Source organism: Pan paniscus, chromosome 4 (assembly GCF_029289425.2).
Source record: "Pan paniscus chromosome 4, NHGRI_mPanPan1-v2.0_pri, whole genome shotgun sequence".
Taxonomy (NCBI): domain Eukaryota; kingdom Metazoa; phylum Chordata; class Mammalia; order Primates; family Hominidae; genus Pan; species Pan paniscus.
Genome location: NC_073253.2, coordinates 160,957,574 through 160,975,971, shown reverse-complemented (window position 1 = coordinate 160,975,971; position 18,398 = coordinate 160,957,574). Strand labels below are relative to the sequence as shown.

Here is an 18,398-nt window from a genome sequence, read left to right as displayed (position 1 = left end):
TTACAGAACACCCAGTTGTCAGATAACTGTTGTCAGAACAGAGTGCCTATGAAAAAACTTACCATAATTTTTTTAATGGTGAAACTTTGAAAATATTACCTTTGCAATGAGAGACGGAAGAAAAATCACAAATTCTATTAACCATGTTCTAGACTGAGTAGTCAACATGAAAAAAGAACAAATATGCATGTGGATTATAAAGTAAGAGAAGATATACTAATTAAACAATAGACAGTATGAGTGTACAGAAAGAAAACTCAAAATAAAATACAAATTAGAGCTTAGCAAAATAGCCTATACAAATCAATATAAAAATCGAGTATACAGCTTTTGACAATAGAACTATCAATAGTAAGTATCTATAAATATTAAATATCTACAAAATCAAATGAAGGGGATTTTTGGGTCCAAACTGGTAGCATAGAAGCAAGCTGGCTTTATTCCCTTGCACAGAAAACCAAAAACAAACAGTGCTGAGATAATCACCAGCAATTCCCAGAACACAAATTAGCATGATGATAAGACATTTCCCAGAGCCACCAAGAAGTGAAAATACTCTTGAGCAGATGATGAAAAAAGTGAACTTCCATATCCATGACACCCCTCCCACCAACCTTTTTGGTACCACACACACAGAATATTTTCCCCCAACTCAGCTTCTACAATTAAAAAACAAAACAAAAAAAAAAAGTGAGAGTGAGATGTACAACCAGCTTCCTACCATCTTGGGTTACCTGCAGGAGATTTATCCCTGCCTCAACCTATAGAAGCACTGGGAGTGCCTAAAGAGAGAAATATTTCTGAGCACAGTCAGAGACAAACAGGGTAGGTAATATTGCCATTTTCAGCCCTAAAATCTCTACTCTGTAACTTGGCCAAAGCAGATGCCAAATCTTAGAGGCAGTTCATCAGAACCATGCTGTGGGAGATTCATTCCATAGGTTCCCTGGGGACAAACTCCTAGCCAGCCTTCCCAGACTACTGAGATATCCCTTTTGGGACATACCCATTCAAGGATGTCTAGTACACTCTGACTGTGTACTAGAACTGAGGCAAACCTGGGATTAAGATGCCATCTAGTGAAAAAGGAGGCAGTGACCTAGCAGGAAAAAAAAAGAAAAAACATCAAGAGGTAAATTACAAAGAACCTCTAAGCAAACACATCCAATAAAAACCAAAACCAATGAGACAGAAAAGATAAATAGCTAATCCTTCAATGTAAAGACACAGACATACATCCATAAGAAACAACAGCAAACAGGGAACCATGACATCCTCCAAGGAACAAAGGAAGAAACCAGTTCAACAAACTGGCAATATGTAAACTCTCTGAGCAAGAATTTAAATAGCAGTTTTAGAAAACTCAGTGACCTCCAAGATAATACAGAAAAGCAAAGTAGAAATTTAACAGATACATTTAACAGATTGAAAAACTTACAAAAATCAAACAAATCTTGGAATTGAGAAGTACATTTACTTAACTGAAAAAGTCATGAGAGACTCTTAATAGAAAGGATCAAGCACAGGAAAGAATCAGTGAGCTCAAAGACAGGCTATCTGGAAACAATCAGAGGAGAAGAAGAAAAGAATGAAAAGGAACAAAGATCACCTACAAAACACAGAAAAACAACATTAAAAAAAAACAAAATCTAAGAATTATTGTGTTCAAGACAGATAGAAAGCTTATTTGGAGAAATAGTAATTGAAAACATTCCAAAATGTTAAGATATAAAAATTGATGTAAAGTCAGAGAACACCAAACACATTTGACTTAAATTAGACTATATCAAGGTATATATTAATTAATCTCTCAAAAGTCAAGGACAAAAAGATGATCCTAAATGCAGTAAGAGAAAAGAAGCAAATGACTTATAAGTGGGGCCTCAATTCATCCAGCAATCCTCAATGTGGAAACCATACAGTCCAGGAGGGAGGAGGACAACATTTGCAAAATACTAACAGAAATCTGTCATTCAAGAATATTATATTCCACAAATCTACCTTTCAAATATGAAGGAGATCTAAAGAATTTGCAAACCATCAGAGGCTGAGAGAATTCAACACCAAAAGACCCATCTTACAAGAAATGCTAAAGGGAGTTCTTCAATCTGAAAGGGGAAAAAAAACGCACTATTATGCCAGAAGAAAACATAAGAATGCGGAAAACCCACTGGTAAAAATAAGTACACAAACAAACCCAGAATACTCTAATACTGTAATTATAGTGTGCAATCCACTTACAACTCTAGCATGAAGCTCAAAAGACAAATCTATCAAAAACAAGAATGCCTACAGCAACTTGTTCAGAGGAAGGCAATATTAAAATATGTAAATTAACATAAAGATAAAATGTGAGGACGATGGAGTTAGAGTATAGAGTTTTAAACAATTTTTGTTTGTTTTTCTTTCTTTTCTTTTCTTTTCTGTTAGTTTTGAGACAGGTATCACTCTTTAACCCAGGCTAGAGTACAGCAGTGTCAACATGGATCACTGTAGCCTCAGACTCTCAGGCTCAAGTGATTCTCCCACCTCAGCCTCCTGAGTAACTGGGACCAGAGAAACATACAATCATGCCCCTGCTATTATTTATTTATTTATTTATTTATTTATTTTAGAAATGGGGGTCTCACTATGTTGCTCAGGCTGGTCTTGAAGTCCTGAGCTCAAGTAATCTTCCAGCCTCAGCCTCCCAAAATGCTGGGATTATAGGCATGAGCCACCAAGCCTGGTTGTTTGTTTCTATTCTTAGTGATCTGAGATAAGTTGTCATACCTTTAAAATATATTGTTTTATCCATAAGAGGTTTTCTGGTAAGCCTCATGGTAACCACAACACAGAAACCTATAACAGATTTTATTCAAAATAAAAAGCAAAATATTATATCATACTACCAGAGAAAATCACTTAACCACAAAAGAAGACAGTAAGAAAGGAAAAAAAAAAAAAGGAGAGAGGAGTTACAACCATAAAACAAGCAACAAAATAGCATGTTTTTACTTATCAATAATAATACTAAATATAAATGGACTCAACCTCAAATTAAAGGATATAGAGTGGCTGAATGAATTAAGAAAAATGACTCAAATATGCTCCCTACAAGAGACCCACTTCACCTATGAAGATACACATAGACTGAGAGTATGTGTGAAAAAAGTGAAAAAAGACATTCCATGCAACTTGAAACCAAACAAGAGCAGGAATAGGTATACTTAAATATAACAGCTTACAAATCAAAGATTATGAAAAGAGACCAAAGGGCCTCTACATAATGATAAAGGGGTTAATTCAGCAAGAGGATACAAAATTATTATCATCCATTAATCCAAAACCAGAGCTCCCAAGTATATAATGCAAATATTAATAGATTTAAAGGGAGAGATAGACTGCAACACAATATTCGTAGGGAACTTTAACATACCACTCTCAGTAATGGACAGATTATCTAGACAGCAAATCAATAAACCTCGGACTTAAACTATATACTAAACCAAATAGGTCTAACATTTGCAGAATATTTAATCCAACTGCTGCAGAAAATAAATACCTTTCAACAGCACATGAAACATTCTCCAGAAAAGATTATATCTTAGGCCACAAAACAAAGTTTAAACAATTCAAATAACTAGAAATCATATCAAGTATCTTTTCTGGCAGTGGAACAAAGCTAGAAATTAATAACAAGAGGAAACTCAGAAACTACAAACACACATAGAAATTAATCAACATGTTCCAGATCAATAGGTTAATGAAAAAAATTAAGAGATTAAAACATTTCTTAAAAAATGAAAATAGAAATAAAACATGCCAAAATTTATGAGATGCAGCAAAGCAGTACAGAGAGGACACTTTATAGCAATAGATGCCTACATCTAAAACATAGAAAGGCTACAAATAAACAACCTAATGATGAACTTCAAGGAACTAGAAAAGCAAGAACATATGGGACCACAAGTAGGTAAAAGAAAAAATAATAATAAAGGACAGAGCAGAAATAAAATCGACTCTAAATCACAATACTGAAAATCAAAAAATGAAGTTAGTTTTTTGAAAAGGTAAACAAAATTGACAAATCTTCAGCTAGACTAAGGAAAAAAAGAAGCGAAGACTCAAAATGAGAAATGAAAATGATATAACAACTGAGACCACAGAAGTACAAGAATCATTAGGGAGTATTATGAACAACTATATGCCAACAAACTGGAAAACCTAGAAGAAACTGATGCATTCCCAGATGCATAGAACCTACCAAGATTTAACCATGAAGAAATAGAAACATCAACAAACCAGTAATGAGTAATGAAATTGAAGCCCTGTTAAAAAGTCTCCCATTAAAGAAAATTCGAGGACCTGAAGCCTTTACTGCTAAATTCTACCAAACATTTGAAGAAGAACTAATACCAATTCCATTCAATGTCTTAAAAAAATTAGAGGAGAGAATATTTCCAAACTCATTTCATGAGGCCAGCATTACCTCGATACCAAAACAAGACAAAGACATGGACAAAAAAGAAAACTACAGGCCAATATACTTGATGAACATAGATGCAAAAATCTTCAACAATATCCTGGCAAACTGAATTCCACAACATATTAAAAGATCATTAACCCTTATCAAGTGGGATTCATTATGGAGATACAAGGATATTTCAACATACACCAATTAGTAAGTGTGAAAGATCACCTTAACAAAATCAGGAACAAAAACCATATGGACATTTTAATGGATGCTTAGAATGTATTTGATAAAATTCGACATTTTAGATAAAAACCTTCAACCAACTAAGTACAGATGGAACATAACTCAAAATAATAAAAGGTATATATATATAAGACAACAATGCCTACTTTCATGACTTTTATTCAAAATAATACTGCAAATTCTGGCCAACTAGGTAAGAGAAAGAAAGAAAGGGCATCCCAATTCGTAAGAAAGAAGTGAAATTAGTCTTGTTCATAGATGACATGATCTTATACTTTTAGAAGAACCCAAAATCTCCTCCAAAAGAACCTGTTAGAATGATAAACAAATTTGGTAAATTTGCAGAATACAAAATCAACATATGAAAAACAGTAGCACTTATATATACCCACAGCAAACAACCTGATAAAGGAATCAAGAAAGCAATCCCATTTACAATAGCTACAAATAATTTACAATACATAAAAATCAATTTAGCTAAATAAGTAAAAAATTTATACAAGAAAAATGATGAAACACTGATGAAATAAAATGAAGAGGACACACAAAAGTAGAAGGGTATATCATGCTTATGAATTGGGATAACATCATTAGTGAAAATGAAAATTATACCCCAAACTGCAGATTTAATGTAATCCCTAACAAAACACCAATAATATTCTTCACAGAAATAGAAAAAAAATTTTGAAAATTTACATGAAACCACCCAAAAAGACCCCAAAGAGCAAAAGCAATACTGAGAAAAAAGAACAAAACTTCAGGAATCACACTACCTAACTTCAAAAAATACAACAGCGCTATAGTAACCGAACCAGCATGGTACTGTAATGAAAACAGATATACAGATACACAGATACACAAATTAGAGAACTCAAAGATAAATTCACATCTTTACAGTCAACTCGTTTTTAACAAAGGCACCAAGAACTTACAAAAGGGAAAGAACCGCTTCTTCAGTAAGTGGTGCTGGGAAAACTGGATAACCAGATGCAAAAGAATGAAACTAGATTCCTATCTCTCACCATATAAAGAAATCAAACAAATCAAAGTAGGTTAAAGTTTTAAATATGACATCTCAACTATGAAGTGTCCAGAAGAAAATATACAGAAAATGCTTTAGGAAATTGGTCTAAGTGAAGATTTTATTGGTAAGACTTTAAAAGTACAGGCAACAAAAAATATGCAAATGCGACTATATCAAACTAAAAAGCTTATGCATGGCAAAGAAAACACTCAGCAGAGTGAAAAGTCAACCCTGTTTAATGGGAGAAAATATTTGCAAACCATTTATATAAGAAGCTAATATGCAGAATATATAAGGAGCTTAAATACATCAATAACAACAACAAAAAAATCCAATTCAAAAATGGGCAAAAGTTCTGAACAGACCTCTCTTAAAAGAGGACATACAGTCAGGCATGGAAGCTTATGCTTGTAACCCCATCACTTTGGGAGGCCGGGGGGGGGCGGGGGCGGGGGCGGTGTAACACCTGAGGTCAGGAGTTCGAGACCAGCCTGGCCAACATGGTGAAACCCCATCTCTGCTAATAATACAAAAATTAGCTGGGCCTGGTGGTGCGTGCCTGTAATCCTAGCTACTCAGGAGGCTGAGGCAGGAGAATCGCTTGAACCTGGGAGGTGGAGGTTGCAGTGAGCCGAGATCACGCCACTGCACTTCAGCCTGGGTGACAAGAGCAAAACTCTGTCTCCAAAAAAAAAAAAAAAAAAAAAAAAAAAAGGACATACAAATGCATACAAATGGCCAAAAGGCATATAATAAAATGCTCAACATCAGTAATCACATGAAAAATGCAAATTCAAATAACATGAGATATCATCTCATTTCAGTTAAAATGGCCTTCATAAAAAAGACAGGGAATAGCAGACGCTGGCAAGGATGTTGAGAAAGGGGAACCCTCATACACTGTTGGGAATGCAACTTAGTACAGCTACTATGAGGTATAGTATGGAAGTTCCTGAAAAAGTAAAACTAGACCTACCATATGATCCAGCAATTTCACTCCAGGGTATGTATCCAAAATAAAGGAGTTCAATATATATATAAAAAAAATTGTGCTCCCATGTTTATTGAAGCCATATTCACAATAGCCAAATCACGAAATTAACCTTCATTGGTGAAGTGTCCACCAATGAATAAAGAAAGAAAATGTGGTATATATACACAATGAATTATTCAGCCATTAAAAAAGAATAATATCTTGCCATTTGCAGCACTGTGGATGGAATGAGAGGTTATTATGTAAAGTGAAATAGGCACAGAAAAACAAATATCACATGTTCTTACTCATGTAGAAGCTTAAAAAAGTAGATCTCATGAAGATAGAGAGTAGAATGGTTATCAGAGGACAGGAAGGGTAGGGGGAAGAAAGGAATAAAGAGAAGGTGATTAATGTGTATAGGTACAAAATACAGTTTGATAGAAGAAATAAGACTTAGTGTTTGCTAGATCAGCAGAGTGACAATAGTTTAAAATAATCTATTGTATATTCCAAAATAGCAAGAAGATAATAATTTTAATGTTCCTTACATAAGGAAAATACAAATATTTAATTTGATGACTATTCCAGTTACACTAATTTGTTACAAATTATATGAATATATTAAATTATATGTACCCCTAAAATATGTATATTATGTCTCAATAAAATATAAAAAGATCAAATGAAAGATATAATATGTATGAATTAGAAGACTCAATAGTATAAAGATGCCAATTTTTTACAATTGTTTTCTAAACTTTCTACAATTTGATTTAAAATATCACAGGAATGTTTACAAAGAAATTGACAATTTATTTCTAAAATGTATACAAAGTTGGGATAGACAGAATTCTAAAGATGTCTCCCGAGTTTTGTTTTCCTGCTTTAGTTCCTGGGACTATAAATATGATGAGATACCATGCCTATGATAAGGTTACACAAAACAGTGGATTTTGAAGATGTAATTAAGGTCACTAATCAGTTGCTTTGAGTCCATCAAAAAGGTGAATATAATCTAATCCTATGAGCACTTTTAAAAACACAAAACTTTTTTCTGGCTAGTAGCAGAATAAGTAGTTAGAAATTTGAATCAAGAGAGGAACTGACACACTGTTCCTAATATTAGAGGTTCACATGGAAAAGACCTGGAAACAGCCACTATGAACTAAGAACAACCACCAGATTAAAATGCAAAGATATTGGAATCTCAGTTACAGAACCACAAGTAAATAACGCCTACCAACAACAAGTATTACCCCCAGAAGATTTTTCCCCAGAGACTACAAATGAGAACTCAGCCTGGCTATTTCCTTGATGTCAGCCTTAAGCAGAGAACCAAGACACTCCATGCTGGAATTCTGACCTATAGAAGTCTACTAAATGGGTGTTATTTTAAACCAATAAATTCATATGCAACCAGGAAAACCTAATACAGAAATGCAATAGTCCAAAAGTATGTATGACGTTTTAAAACAAAAAGAATAAAATAGGACTGGACTTGGCCTATCAGAAATGAAGAAAATTATAAAAGCTATAGTAATTAAGAGATTGTGATCATGCTGCTAGTGCAACTAAAGATAATCCCCAGAAACTGACCCATTGATATTCTGAATTTGCTTTATCGTTCAGGTAGTATTGTACGTAACTGAGGAGAGGAAGATCAATTCAAATAAATTGTATAAGAATTCTTAGTCACCCATACTAGAAAAAAATAAAATTTATTCAAAACTTCTTACTATACGGACACATCAACTTTAGATAGATAAAAATTCTAAAATGTCAGAAGTCAAAACTATAAAACTTTATAAAAAATATAGGTAGATATCTTTATGACCTCAGAGAGAGTCTCTAACAAAACTGATAAAATACCATACAAAAAATATACAGCAACCATATTGAAACAATACAGCACTACAGAAGTAGGTACAGCCACAAAACCTTCTGTTCCTCAAAAGATCCCTTTAGGAAAGAAAAGCTACAGTGTTGGAATATATTTATAAAAGTTAACTGAAAACCACAGGTACTCGAAAAAAATTTAAAAAAAAAAAAAGAAATTCAAAGTCAGTTAAAAAAAAAAAGCCCAGAAAGTCAACATTTTAAATAGGTAAATGATTAACAGATATCATACAGAAGAGAAAAAAAGAAGGCAAAAAGAAGTTCTTCAACTATAAGGAAGGATATGCAAATTGAGATGAAAACAATATACTTTTTTTTTGCCCATTATATTGGCACAAATTAACAAGTATGACAGCACCAAGTACTGGTTAGATTGTGTATAAACATAGCTCTTATATGCACACTGCAAATGAGAATGAAAATTGGCACCAATACTTTGAGAAATAATCTGACATTATTTTAGAACATTAAAGATACTCAAGCTGTAAGACTCAAGAACCCCATCATTAAAATATGCCAAAGCACCAGCTGAGCCTGGCTCCCAGTACAACTTATTTTCTACCTCACCTTCCTCTTTTCCTTCAAAAACTAAGTTCAAATGCTGCCTCTCTGCCTCTGCTCACCTAGTTCCCTTCTTTGCTCTTATTTTTTCCTCTTTCTTCTTTCCCTTTCTCTGGGCACAAATCCTACCTATACATAAAAGACAGTTTAGTCTATAAGAAAAATAAGCATCCATCATTCAACAAACATATATTGAGCAAGTCACTCTGCGCCAAGAATTGAGAGCATGACAGTGAATGAGATAAACACGTCCTCTACCTTGTGTCTCTTGCTTTCCAAAAAGTGACTAGGTGGTTGGTGTGGAGACAATAAACCAGTAAATCAAATAAATTAAGATTGTCCCGAGAAAAGTAAATATGGTGATGTTATCTGTGAAAACAATGATTGTGGAAGTAGAAATGTATGTTAACTACAATGGGTCCTGAGGAAGTCAGTTTTAAAAGTCAGTTTAAAAAAAAAAAAAGAAAAAAAAAAACCCAGCAAATCAACATTGTTAGGCATTTCCTTCCTTAAGATTCCAAACTTCTAGCCAGGTGTGGTGGCTCATATCTGTAATCCCAGCACTTTGGGAGACCGAGGCAGGTGGATCACCTAAGGTGAGGAGTTTGAGACCAGCCTGGTCAACATGGTGAAACCCAGTCTCTACTAAAAATACAAAAATTAACCAGGCGTGGTGGCAGGCACTTGTAATTCCTACTCGGGAGGCTGAGGTGGGAGAATTGCTTGAACCCAGGAGGCAGAGGCTACAGTGAGCCGAGATCGTGCCACTGCACTCCAGCCTGCGTGACAGAGTAAGACCTCATCACAAAAGAAAAAAAAATATTCCAAACTTCCAATAATATGCACACATATGTACGCAAACAGGCATGTGTACACGCACGTCTCCTATTCAAGACTCTCAGCTTCTGATTAGTCCAAATTTGATTCATCATTCTGTTTGTAGTGAGGTACCTCATTATGCTACTCATAGGGAATAAATAAATACTAACTGAACAAATGCATACAGTAACTAGTCACTAAGTATCTTTCTTCTGTATTGCTAAGTTTGCAGTACTACCAGATGAACTGGGGTTGAAGCTTCTCTGCCTTCTCCAACATCATCTTCTGCCATAAAAGCTTGGTTGCCCTTTAGTCTTCCCCTGTACTGAATGGTTTGGAGGACATGGACATTTTTCTCAAAAAAAAAAAAAAAAAAATCTCTGACACTGACACACACCTTAGGAATCTGAAGGCAAATTATAAATGAAGGTTGGGGACCAGCAAATTCTAATCAATGTACATAGATAGAGATATCAGTTTGTGTTGTTCCTGCTATTTTATCTACTAATAGGAACGTTTTAAAAATGCTTAGGGTAAAAATACTTAACTTTTCATTGTAATGGCCATATTTTTTAAAAGTAATTCTATGAATTTCTGATCATTTATGCAGATAATACATTTATTTTTGAACCAATAATATGTTTTCTGTAAGATTTTCAAGCTCTCATTCTATGATAGTAAAATTGCTTTCCAGGAATGTGATATTCATTTGTATACACCCTGGTTGTCTCTGAGATTGCTTATGTCTGGACTACACAAAGGAGGGATTTCCATTTTAAAGTATTTGCCATGTTACAAAGCAAAAATGTTAAAAACCCACACAAAAACACAAAAAGGAAATCTTTATTTTTAATTTTCACTCTTTTATGTAACTGAAGTTAAATTATTTTCGTATGCTCATTATTCTTTTGTAGTTGTTATGCTTTGAGATCTATTTACCATGTTGACTCTTAAAGAAAAAGACATTGGTTCTTTTAAAATTTATCTTTAATTCTGGAATTTTAGAAAAGTATTTTCTTAGTTTGTTATTTGTCATTTAACTTGGCTACTGATTACTTTTTGATGTATAAATGTGTATACATTTTAATTCAAATATGTTGATCTTTCCCTTGGATTTGTCTCCGTTGCTTGAATGCTTAAAAAGTTTGTTTATGCCTAGAAGACCAGAGATCACAAAAAGTAATTATCTAAATTATCATTTCATTTTTGTAAGATTTCAGCTTTACATTTACTCTAAGTTGACTCCTTTAGTCTATGATTTTAGCTTGTCTCCTCCTTGATTTTATTTTGTTATATGATGTCAGTGAGTCTACGTTTTTGTCCCTCCTAAAGACACTCAATAACTCCATTTATTTAGTCATTCTTTTGTGAAAGCTTTGTGATATTTTCTTTCTTTCGAGATGCAGTCTCACTCTGTCACCCAGGCTGGAGTGCAGTGGCACTGTCTCGGCTCACTGCAACCTCCGCCTCCCGTGTTCAAGTGTTTCCCTTGCCTCAGCCTCCGGAGTAGCTGGGACTACAGGTTCCCACTACCATGCCCAGCTAATTTTCTTTTGTATTTTTAATAGAGACAGGGTTTTGCCATGTTGGCCAGGCTGGTCTTGAACTCCTGACCTCAAGTGATCTGCCTGCCTTGGGCTCCCAAAATGCTGGGATTACAGGTGTGACCCACCGCACCCAGCCTGTGATGCTTTCTTTTTTTTTTTTTTTTTTTTTTTTTTGAGACAGAGTCTCGCTCTCGCTCTCGCCCAGCCTGGAGTGTAGTGGCGCGATCTTGGCTCACTGCAAGCTCCGCCTCCCAGGTTCACGCCATTCTCCTGCCTCAGCCTCCCAAGTAGCTGGGACCACAGGCACCCGCTACCATGCCCGGTTAATTTTTTTGTATTTTTAGTAGAGACGGGGTTTCACCATGTTAGCCAGGATGGTCTCGATCTCCTGACCTCGTGATCCGCCCGCCTCGGCCTCCCAAAGTGCTGGGATTACAGGCGTGAGCCACCGCGCCCGGCCGATATTTTCTTAAATGGACACATATTGTCTTCATAGGCATGCACACATATCTATGTTTCTGTGTTTTCTGCTCACTCTTTTGATATGCTTGCATGTACTGCTGTTCAATGTATGTCTCTTTAATATGTTTCAACATATTTAGAATATATTTTGAAATACATTTTAAAGCATGCTTAGTCACTTCATTTCTATTTCTCTTTTATGGAATGTTGATATATTTTGGCAATGTAGATAATTTTATCTTTTTGACAAATCTTTCCTCAACTAAATCACCTGTTTATTTAATTATTGTCACTAAGAATTACAAGCAAATACAAAAATAAAAAAAAAAACCTTCTTGGCAATTTAAAAAATAATGATGGTCATAAAACAACATATAGCCCTAAAAATAAACCTTTCTTCAGCAGTCAAAGAATTCCTAAGTTAAACTTTACTGTTCTTTACATAATGACTTAATGTTTGAGTTATGGATCTAAAGTATGCCCATAAACACGTCACTTGAAACCTGTGGTAAGCGAGCAGTGCCCTGGCATCCATCCCCAGAATGCTTTTAAAACTACCATGTTGGTGCTCGGTATCCTAGTGCACACACCTTGCAAGTATGGGTGCCATGAGTCTACCAGTTCCAGCGGACGAGCTGAATGAATCACAGCAGTTACTATTGCTGCTGGGACAGCTGCAATTGATTATCGAGCTTACAAAAGGTTTTATGTTAAAGATCATCGAAATAAAGCTATGATAAACCTTCACATCCAGAAAGACAACCCCAAGATAGTACATGCTTTTGACATGGAGGATTTGGGAGATAAAGCTATATGATACTGCCATTGTTGGAGGTCCAGAAAGTTCCCATTGTGTGATGGATCTCACACAAAACACAACGAAGAGACTGGAGACAATGTGAGACCTCTGATCATCAAGAAAAAAGAAACTTAAATGGACACTTTTCATGATGCAAATCGAGTTGTTATGAAGTTACCTGATTGTTTAGTGAGAATAACTACCACCTCTGTGTAATTCACCTCCCCTGGATTCTAAATGTGGTATACTGCAAACTGCAGCTTTCACGTTCATGGCACTTGTCTTAGTTGTTGAAACACCGTGGTGCACATTTGTTTAAACAAAAAAAATAAAAAGGAAAAAGGGAAAACCAACCTCATGGCCTGTGGGTTATTTTGGTCTTGTAAAGATCCGTTTCTTTAAAGTATTGACATATAGAGTTGTATCTTATATAGAATGTAGTTGTATCTTAAAGTCAACACATTAAATTCTTCTCAAAATTAAAAAAAAAAAAAACCTACTATGCCACTCTCCAATATTTTTTCAATATAATGAGTAAGGTGTTAACGAGGGATTGAATAGAACTAAATGCCCATTAAATAATATGGGATCGCCATTACAGGAAAAGTGTCATTATTTTGCATTTAGACCATTCCTAGCAACAATGGAGAGTCAAGGGGGTGGGGAAGGAAACTAAGGAAAGGAAGCTGGGAAAGACAGGGAAATGGCAAGAAAGCAGAAGTGGATTGTAGATGTGGGCTTTTGAAAGGAAGTGATGAGAGGTGATCCTCAACACTGCGGCTTTCAGAACTTCAGGCATCCCTGCCCCCCAAGTGGAGTGGAGAAGAGAATTACAAATCGAGCATAGTACTCTGTTATGTAGATGTTTTATTCTAACAAGGAGTGTTGCATTTAAATATAATGCTGTTTGCTTTGTGCAAAACTGAAACTGAAACATTTGTAAAGGGTTCTTTGTACTGTTTCTAATCTATAATTTAACAGATTTGTTCCACCAGAACAAACATTTGCTGAATGTCATGGAAATGGTTTTGAAAAGTATAAGTGTCAGCAAGATCGCCTCTGAACACAACACTCGAACAAGGCAGCAACTATATACTGAACACACAGACCCACCCACAAAATGGGCAGTGTTTCAGCTATAGTCAGTATTCTTTCAAATACTTTCCTTTTTTCTGTCCTTAGGACATGCCTTCAAACTCTTCCACATATTCTGCACAAGCAAGAGGCATTAATCACACAAATCTACATGTCCATTTATCCAGAATTTTGCCTATGATCCATCCTTTGAATAACTTATACTCTTGACCTTTCTGATCAATAAGATGAATGATAAAGGCAAAGGCTTGTGGTTTACATCTTCGTAGAAATTGCCGTCTCTTCTGAGTAGTTAAAATAAATAATTCCTTTGGTGTTATTCATTGCCTCCTGCAAGCAATATTTGTATGTGTGTGGGAGCGAGATGCACTGTATCTTCTTACCTTTGATGTTTGGTCTTGTTTTGGGGCTGCTCTTTTGACAAGCTTTCAAAAGCCCCCTACTATGAATGTCGAATTAAGTGCCCTTATAAATATGCATGAACATAAACCTCATATACTCATTTTGGTGGCTACTCACTGTGCTGGGTTGCCCTGGAAGCCATTCCAAATGGTTTTGATTTTGCGTTTGAGATTCTTAATGGTGGTAATTATCTGTTGCAGCCATGCAGTACCAAATATGATGCGTGTTAGAGATACTTTAAAAAATAATAATAAAAGCGACTAAAGATGCTAATTCCCACATTTTAGTTCCTACAGGGCAATTAGCCCCTAGTAATGATGTTTATATTTATATGCAAATGTTTCAGGAAAAATGAATCTTAACAGAGACTTCATATCAATACTATCGGGAGATGAGAGCATTCCATCTGTCTGTAGAAAATGCCTGCCATTAGCTCTCCATGCAGCCTATTTCTGTAATAGAAACTATTTAATCTTAAGTAATTCATTCTTCATTTTGTATTTTCCCTTCCTTCTGTTCTTTTATTAAGACTCTTAGCTAATGTACAGTATGTGCAGCTCTTCAGGGCCTACACATAGGTGTCTTGCCACATTTTTTTCTGAGTATCATCTGTTCCTTGAATTACTACCTAACATAGTCACCATTACTCATTTTGAAATAATAATCAAGTAACCAAAGCAGGCTTCTCAGGGGGCACTCACTGGTTAATATCCTCTGATGTAGAAATTACAACAACATACATAGACGGAAATGTAATGAAGAAGCAAAGTTCTAAATTACAGCTGTAGCTTTTGACTAGCTTCTGGCTAACAAAAAAAAAGTGCAAGAAAAATTGCTTCTTCTTGCACAGGTGAGGAAATTGAAGCTTTAAGACATCTCATGAACTCCTTGTCTAGTCAGAGTTAGGGAGCAGGCTCAGTCTAGAATCAACCTCATTTTGCAACGCGTTCTACTCCAAGACAATCTCAATATGGAGGGTCCTGTCATAACTAATCATTTTTTCCGTATTCTTTTTGTTTCCCCAAGACATTTTAAACTACTAATTGGCAATTCAGTTACTTGGGTAGTATCACTGAATATACAGCTTATCTTAGATATATTCTCTTACAGAGGAATAAAGTGCACATCTATTATATCATTTAAGAATCATTATTTTGCTACATGTTTGATTGAGATCAGCAAAGAATAGGGTTTTTTTTTTAGCTACTAGAAACAGAATCTCTAACTCCATGATTACATAAGACAGAATTGTTAACTGCATATAGAATTACAGAGTTCAACCTAATACTGTGAAAATGCTTAAGAGTTCAAATTTTATTTAGGATAATGAAAACATGGGGGAAAAAAGTCAAATAGCAGCATAGGAAGAATATGATGTCATATTTACACCATCTCTATGGTAAAAATTCCTTGAAGAACAGTAACACATAAAGGCAAGGGTAGAAATTGGTGAATCTACTATGCTTAATCAAATTTGGGTATATGGTAATTACTTACAGCTTTCCATAGTAAAAGATGTACCCATTTGACATTTGTCTTTTTCCCCTTTAACCTAGAACAAAGAAGCAAACCACCCCCAAATTTCTAAATAAGGACCAAAATACCTCAAATAGTACTATATTTCAAAACACAGATGCTCATTGTCACTCCCTGTCAAAACCTGGAATGAAGAAGTCTGGGAAAGGGAGAAGTTCAGCATCCTGCCAGTGGAAAATCTCATTAGAAACTCTAGAGATTTATCTGTCACTCTGACAAGATAATTTGATTTTAAATTTCATCACTGCTAGCCCTAATTTTAAAAATTAAATTGGAAAAAAAAGTGACTTCTTCTTCTCCCATATAATGAATAATAGGATAATATGAATCAAAATCAAGAGTGCCATTAATCAGAAATTACAAGAAAAAAATTGAAAAATTTTCGAGTTTGAGGGAAATAGAAAAGAAGTCCTCCTCCCTCACTCGTACCCACCAATCATGGAACTGGAATGAAGATCATTTAAAAGAGATTCCTTAGGCAGCTCAACTTAAAGCTTCAAAAGTTATCTTATCAATGCAGAATTTTACTACTTTCTTACAAAGTCTGGACTCTTTCAAAGGAGCAGCACTTATCCAAACCCCATCCTGAGCCTTTTTTAGTGCATCAGTATCCCAATTCATTCCTGAATGAGTGTTTCAGACAGCAGACACAACACGGTAAGATGTCATAAACATGCCTTTATTTTCACGTGTGTTACAGTTAGCCAAGAAGCTAAAAATAAACCTTATAAAAATCCAGTCCCTTCTCTTCCTCAAGAATGAGACAAACAATTTAATGCCAGCGATTGATACACTTTCAAAAGTTGATCTACTTGAAGATCATCTTTTGCTTTTGCAGTCATATTTCTGTGTGGTATCTCAGAACTCAAGTATGCTCAGTTTCAGGGAGATCATCAAACAACTCATTAAACAGAATAGAATTCTATCCAAACCAAAATGCAACAGAGTGCCATAACTTGAGGATTGCTTTTTACATTTTTAGATGACCTACTTCATACACTTTCCAAATATTAAAATTTCTAAAGAATGAAGATTTAATGTCAGCTTGCTTGTTAGGGAATTGAGTTCAAGAAAGGTGAACGGCAGAATGTTTTAATATGAAGTTGAAAAGTCAGGGGCACCTACTCTCTAGCCTCTCCATTTAGCAGGACCAGCTCTGATTGGCTCATTTTCCAAAAGGATTGCCTCCTGGAATGTTTTCTTTTTCTTTAAGGGAGCTGTGTTTCTCATGCCTGGTACTGGTCACTCTTTAAGTCCTAGTTTCAAGTCTCTCCCTGCCACATTTCTTACAGGTAAATGAAGAGACAAACTATATTCCATTACTTAATAAAACATCACTGTGGTTTCCTGTAGGAAGTAGGCCAACTGTGAAATAGCCTCTCTCTTAACTGAAATTTAGAACCAAAATGCTTCACACAATTTAATATTTGCACGCTTTAGACTATCCTGGTTCTACTCTCTGGGACACCAAGATATTTCAATGATTTAGTGTATTCATATTTTTCAAAAAGTGGTCACACTTTCTACTTGGCAATCTAGGCAGATAAAGACTTTCGATAATGCTTTTCAATATTTAGTGGTAAACGTGTGTAGATTCGTATATATGTACATGTATACACATTTTGTGTATGTTATACAGAATGTGATACAAAATCTAATAAATGGTAATAGCTCTATCGCCAAATATGAATTAAAGAAATCGGGCTAAAAATGTGAATTAGCGTTATTCTTCTTATAAAGAAAATCCAGCAGTAATTATTTTAAACATTGACCTTGTGTCTTGCCCAGATTTTAAAAAGTTAAGAAAAGTATTTACCTTACAAAGTTCTTATGGTTCCTCTCACGACTGGGCAATTTCTCGGGACACCTGCCTGAGTCCTCATCAGCAGTGTGGCTTCAACAGCAACTTCTCACCTGTTATGAAATGTTGTATTTGGAATTTTTAAAAAATCAGAATACAAATATTTTCTTTTCAAATTTTACAATATGTCGATAAATGTTTAAAGATATAACTGCATATATATAGGATTTAGAGTATAAATCAATCCCACAACCTTTTTCTTTTTCCTGGTCATTTGTCACATATAATAAAACATAGATCGTGGAAAAGTAATATGAAAATAATTGCATAAAGATATGTACTTTTAAAAGGCCTTCATCAGAGATATTCAGCTCTTATTTTCAGGAACAAGCTCCTCAAAGATTTCACCTTCACCTTGAACACAGCAGTGACAAGCCAGTCAAGGTCTACCGAATCCAATTAGAGCAGTTTTCTGGGAAAGGAATTGTGCTTCTTGACAATATTAGGGCAAAATACTGTGTGAGCTGTTTTAACCGTAAGGAGGACAGTGGTAGCTACAATCATCTTTAGACTGTGGCTTAAAACTGTGTCATAAAGCAATGACAGGCACAAAGTATCTGTCAAGCTCTATTGGAACCAGTCATTGGCTGTTCCGCCCTACAGGCTGTGGGTTGTACATCCTGTTGTGTAAAATCAGAATGTTTTAGGGGTTAGAAATATTCAGAGCAGTGGACAGAGAAGTCACCATTGTCTGTCATAACTTAAGAGGGGGTAATATTCT

The 18,398-nt window shown here is 35.1% G+C and overlaps 1 protein-coding gene and 1 pseudogene across 5 annotated transcripts in view; one reads left to right on the top strand and one right to left on the bottom strand.

The window, feature by feature from the left end:
* TENM2 (teneurin transmembrane protein 2) overlaps positions 1–18,398 on the bottom strand; it is a 3,238,122-nt gene that overhangs the window by 2,448,998 nt on the left and 770,726 nt on the right. For all 5 annotated transcript variants that reach the window (XM_063604288.1, XM_063604290.1, XM_055112852.2 and 2 more), the window contains exon 3: positions 17,633–17,730. The gene's annotated coding sequence lies outside the window, so the exon portion shown is untranslated. The remainder of the gene's footprint in view (positions 1–17,632; positions 17,731–18,398) is intronic.
* On the top strand, positions 10,951–13,572 carry LOC117980487 (CDGSH iron-sulfur domain-containing protein 1-like; annotated as a pseudogene).